The 6,287-nt window shown below is 41.3% G+C and overlaps 1 protein-coding gene across 13 annotated transcripts in view; it reads left to right on the plus strand.

The window, feature by feature from the left end:
• Positions 1–6,287, plus strand: part of LOC108752283 — a 136,173-nt gene that overhangs the window by 47,051 nt on the left and 82,835 nt on the right. The window lies entirely within an intron of this gene.

The following is a 6,287-nucleotide window of genomic DNA, read 5'->3' on the forward strand; positions in this document are numbered from 1 at the left end:
ATTTCGGCTGAGATGATATTTTTCGCGATAAATTATTTAAAGTTTTTAAGATGCTTATTATAGCGTCAAATTATTAACATCTTTCGGAGATACTTACTTGCATCAATAATATATTACATTGCCTGTCAATTTAATTTGTAATATTACTACTCCCCCCGCTTCAATTTAGGACTGTGTTTTAAGACAGCACAGTTTCAATACCGAAATAATTGGCGCACAATTTGCTTGAACTGGAAATTGTACGAAATTTATAAGAAATATTATTAGACATGAAGAATCGCCTTGACCGAATATAGCATTTTTCACTCATGAGTGTTTAATGCCATCGGTCGATCTTCTTCGTACTGTTTAAAATTAGACTCTCAAAATGTAAATGAAGGACTCTAGTAAGTGATATTTGGAATTGAAAGAATCCCATGAGGAATACGTCAAGGTTACTGTCCCCGATATGCGAATCTGCGTTCCTTCGTAATAAACGATTAGAGATTAAGAGTAAAAGCGACCGTCGACAGCCATTTAGGACCAAAAGACGACCGATGATCGTCGTTTGGGGGCCCCTTCGATAAACATCCCTCCGGCCCTCTGAAGAAAGAGGAGCTGTAACCAGTGTAGGAAACCACATCCTTCTCTCCCTCCGTTGCCTTCCTGCCTCACCGTTTTACCTCACCGGTGCCAGATGACATTGCGTCGGGATCTCTCGCCCCTGGCCGTGCTTCGCTCGCGTAGGTCAGGTTAGAAACCTGTGCGAACGTTTCCGCAACACGCACCACTCCGCGATGTATGGGCTTGCATGCTCTACGGGCGGGAGAAAGACAATAGGAGCGCCGTTGTTTAGAGCGAAAAGGAGAGGGAAAGAAAACGCCGTCGCTATTTGTAGGAGCGACAGAGAGAAAGAAGGAAGAGCGAGTAAGAGAAAGAGAGAGAGAGAGAGAGAGAGAGAGAAAGAGAGAAAAAGAGAAGAGAGAAGCATGTGGCATCGTAGTTACATTCGAATCCGTACGGGTGACTGAATGGAATGGGTCGTCCGTAGACTAGCGGAGGGTCGGGACGAAGGGAGTGGTTGCAGCGGCCAATCGCGCGCGGATTTCGTCGGAGCGGGGCGAACGGGTGGCCAGAGGGACGAAGAGAGGAGACGAGGCGGACGGACCCACGGCCTAACACACGTGCGTTCTCGTGAAAGCACGCTACGCGTACGCGTTCACGCAGCGACGTTGCACACACCGTGTCATACGTGCGTGGATACGCTTGTGCGCACACCGGCACACGCACACGCACACGCACACGCACGTGCGTGACGGTGTGGCGCGGCGCGCGTTACGTACACGCACGTATAGTACGGGACGTATTTGCGTGTGCAGCGTGTACAGCAGGAAACCAGCTGTGCGCATCGATCGGGCTCACAGCGCGCGATTCGATTTTTTCCTTCCCGCCGATGCTAGGGAGAGATAGGATGTCGCGTGACGCCGGTTGATCCGCCGGAGATAGGGGAGAAATTTTTAATCGACGGGGGTGAAGAGAATTACGCGGAACTACTACGTCGAATTATTGTGCTGAATCGCAAGAGGGAAAACTCGTGGGAAGCTGGTGCATCGTAATTGACATTTCGAATATGTCGTAATCACGGATGTCATGCGCGTAATAATGTTAATTCGTGAAAAAAAAAAAAAAAAAAATAGGTGAAACGGTGAAAGAGAGATTAATAGGAGCGATACGAAGTTGGCAAGAAATATGGATTATTTCAGGACCTGAAAATAATCGTACGTCTCGTGACGTTTTTTTATTCCGCAATTATCGAAAATTTCATGCCACGATCTCTTCAGTGTTTTTCTGTTGGTAAATGAGATTTTCAGATCGTACGGAATACGCGCGTTGTTAGAATATTTAATAATCAAATAATTCCTCACGAAATGTAGGAAAATATCAGAATTACAATTATAGAGCAAGGCAGGAACGTATTTTAATCAAATTATAGATAAACAAAGAGAGTTTCACGCATACAGCTATGATAGTTGTAACACATTAAAATACATCGCCTATTATTCTTGCATTATACTTATTATAACGGCGCATGATATAATTCAATAATTATGAAAGGGACAGACGCGCGCGAGCTATAGATAAAAGACAATACAGGGAATAAAGAGAGCAACATGAGTGATTAAATACATTAAAATACAATAGAACATCATACGCGATGGTTGCGGAGTATTATTGACCGTTCTATTCTCGTGCGCGTAAACTGTCGATTGAAAATTCGGTAGATAAATATTTTCAATTCTCAAGATATGTAGCTGTGTGACGCACCGGTAGCGGCGTCTTATTACCTGTTTACGAGGATACTGCACCGCTTTTCATTACACTCGTTTTGATTGCGTCGTATAGTATATAGCCGAGACGTAGAATTGTATCGTATATCTGGTCGGTGAAATTTTATGATTCGCTGACGATGGGAATGAGACGGTTGGGACTGGCGTAGTGACGGATAAACGGGTCTAACAACCGAGACTGTAAGCTACTATAATGCGAGGGAAAAGGGAGAGGATAGAGGAGAGGGTGAGCTGTACATAAAAGGAACCATTGACATATTTGCACGAGTAAGCATGTGATACATTTATTTCTTGCTTTGATTTATGTCATTGCATTTAATAATAATCTAATGAATATTTTATAAGCGAAGCTTTTTTTTTTTACCAGACAGCGAAAGATATTCATTGAACTAATGTCCGCTTAGCATAATAAGATTACCGCGGAAGTTCATGAATTATGTTTACGCTATAAATATTTTTTTTTGTGAATAAAGATTTACATAAGAATAACCTACTTGATACTATCATTCATATTTTAAAAAAAATAATGGCGGCTTCTTTGTAAAAATACACGAGTGAAGAATTTGAAAGCGTTTCTCCGTCCGACCGTGCGAAAAGGGTGAGACCTTGATCGAATGATGAGGACTCGATGGAATGTTCTGCAAGATCGGGAACTCGGATCCGTCCCGTCTCGAAAACCTGTTGCATTTTAACGGCGCAACCGATTCTCCGAAAATCAGCTTAGCTCTACAGCGGTAAAACACAAATTTTTAATTTATAAGAGCATTGAAGAGACTTCTCGTCGCAAGAATCTTTCGTTTTTACGCTTTCAATTTCACGCTTATAATGAAAAATTAAAATAGCACAAATAATATAGCTTTTAAATCGCATATTCTCTTGCATTTTGGCAAGCAATCTTCAAGCAATATTTTTACATATAAATAATATTTTAGTATAATAATTTAATTTTACGAATAAAAATTTGCGAATATCGCAAAAATTTATTTCATTTCAATGAAATTTGAATTAAATTTTGCAGGATTTAATTCCTTTAATTCGTTATATTGCTTGCTTTTATATTTTTTATTTCCAAAAACTTTATTAATAGAAAATGCCTTTATTCATTAGCAATGTTTGCAGTAATTAAGGGAAGGGGGAAATTTGTCGAATCTCATCTCGTCATTTTCTATTTTCAATCAAATTCTGAATAAAACAAATCTTTTTTGCCCGGTGAGAAGTTTGGTTTTATCGTTCGGACCGAGAAAGACTCTGCCGCGTGCAGAAACGCGAAGAGGACACCAGGGGAATTGGAGAGTCGATCGATCGCGAAGAGAGTTCATCCACTGACTATAGCCGATCGTGGCTGACGCGCGGCGGTCGTGCTTACACAGATGGTTGACACGAATAATAACGGCGAAGAAGAAGAAGAAAAAGAGGAAGAAGGAGGAGAAGAAAGAGGGAAGAGCCAACGGCGTGCAACGGCTTCGCGTAGCGTGATGCATAAAATATTGAATGTAACCACGTTCTTCCACGCAGCGATAGGGGAGCACGAGGGGGCTTGAGGAGGGAGGGGGGGGGGTAACGAGTCGTGGAGCGGGGGCCGCTTGTAGTGTCAACGAACATGCCGCTTACACGTACACTTTTCTAATTACGGCGCATTTGTACGTCGACAAAAGGGGGCTGGCAGCTTTGAACAAGTGGGCGTCGTTGAACAAGTTGCCGTGTATAATGGCGTATGCGTGCGGGCCAGTAATCCCGTGCCGGTATCGTACGCGGTAGCGGTAATACACTATGAATAATGCCGCGGAAAAATTGAGTCCTTCGCAGACGGTAAAGGGAACCGGACAATCCCGGCTCCCGTAGCAGTGCGCGATATCATGTAACCTATTTGATTCACCGTTCGTTACCCACGCGTAAATGCGCCATCGGGCGGGAAATTTAAATTATCTAGCAACTAGACTACTGCACTAGCACTCTCTTTCTCACTTTCTCAACAAATACCAAACATATATCTTCTATCTCGCTCCAAGTTCCAAAAGTGTACACTAGTTCAGCCACAGACCTCTTATAACGTTTTAAGATCCTGATACGGTTTTGTGATTGGCTTATAATATCTTAAGGGCGTGTGTGAACACCTTGACAGAAAAGCAGTAGCCAATCGGTAGTCGCTCTGTCGGTAATCGACAGTTTCGGCTTTCTTCACTGCTTACTACCTGCTCACTAAAGCGCGAGTTTCGTTTGGTTGCGGCTTTTCTTTCAAGGTGTGAATCCTAAGACTTGAGACGATTTTAAATATAACCATCGACTACGAATGTCTAAGGATTAAAGGTTGTATTCCAAAATTCTCACTGCCAAAGTGCTGAAAATCTATTCTTTAAATTCTTCGAAGAATTATACTTAAAAAATTCTGCCGGTGTTGAAAAAGAGTGGCGGAGTTTTCAATCTTTAAGAATGAGATTCCACTCGACAGAATTTAGAAAGTCTAATGTATATAAAGTAAACTATAGATTTTCAGCGCTGGCAGTGAGAATTTTGAACTACACTAGTCAAAGTCTCGCATAAATGTTTTGAAGTATTTGATTGATTAATCGGAAGAAAAAAAGAATTTTATTGATCGATCGATTAAAAAAAAATGCTTCGAAACATTAGTAGTATATCGTATCCTAAATAGTTGATCGTATCTTAAATTATTCACTAGTTATAGGACGTAAGGAAAGTTAACGTGAGCTTCCAATGTACAATAAGATCCACGTTACGATATTGGAAGCTTTCTCGCGAATCGACTCGAGAGAAAAAGGAAAAGCAAAACCTCACGTTACGCATAACAGATCCTGCGGATGGATTAAACGTATTTTATCTTTGTTGACTCGACACGATATATTCCATTAAAAGATATATATTTTTTATCATTAATATCATCGTTGTATCTATCGGCCAAGTGTTATCTTATATTTTATATACCCTATTTTTAGAAATTTATACTTAGCTCAGCGAGATAAGATAAAATACGGCAACACACGTGGGAATTTTTCAAAACTTCCAAATCCGTAAATTAAAGGAGAAAACGGAGCGTATTTTTGTCACGCGTATTTCACGAACCATGGAAAACTCTCGTGGCGTTACGGATACGGATTGTAGTCGCCGCGCGAACAAACCGGGGTATCTCCCGATATCTACACTTATACACTACGTACACGTTTGTTTCACACGCGTACGGACGAGGGTCAGCAACGCATTTTCTCGTTCGTTCGCACGTGCATTCTCGTGTTGCCGAGTATCGCGTTTCGCGCACGACGCGTCTACGAATCTCACGTGCTAGGTGCGTTCCTTCTGTGCTGTATTTTCGTAAACAGATTTGCCCGGACAGATATCGGACCTTCGATGACATCATTCCTCATACTTAGGACGGTATATTCGTAGTGTCGATTCTTATATTCAAGATCGTCTTAATATAGTCTCGCGATATATAGTCTCACGAACCAATCAGAGGGCAAGCACCGTATTAGCTTGTCTTAAAACATTGAGACAATCTTAAAATAAGAACAGACCATGAATACCTTAGAATCGTCAAATAAGAGATTACACACCGTTCAGACTACTTTTGATTGATCCGCATTTCTCAGGAACCTGCTTACGGATAGAATAAGGTAAAGTCTCTTTAGTTTTTCTTTTTAGTTTTCTTGCGTAATTCATCTTTTTCGTTTGTCTCCCCAACGTTAGAAATAAAAAGAGAAAAGATGATAGACCTACTGATGCATACCAGGTGTACAAGTATGAAATGCGGATTTAAAAAAAAAAACACGTTAAATTCGGAAGAATGATAAAAAAAGCTTTATTCAAAGTTGCTCCATTGCTAGTTACACATTTTTCCCATCTTTCGGGCAATTCGTGGATACGCCAGTAAAAATCTTCCCTCTTTGCCGCGAACCATTCATCGAGCCATTTTTTCACATCTTCGTACGAACCAAAGCAAGTGCGTGA

This window comes from Trachymyrmex septentrionalis, unplaced genomic scaffold, assembly GCF_001594115.1.
Source record: "Trachymyrmex septentrionalis isolate Tsep2-gDNA-1 unplaced genomic scaffold, Tsep1.0 scaffold6, whole genome shotgun sequence".
Lineage (NCBI taxonomy): Eukaryota > Metazoa > Arthropoda > Insecta > Hymenoptera > Formicidae > Trachymyrmex > Trachymyrmex septentrionalis.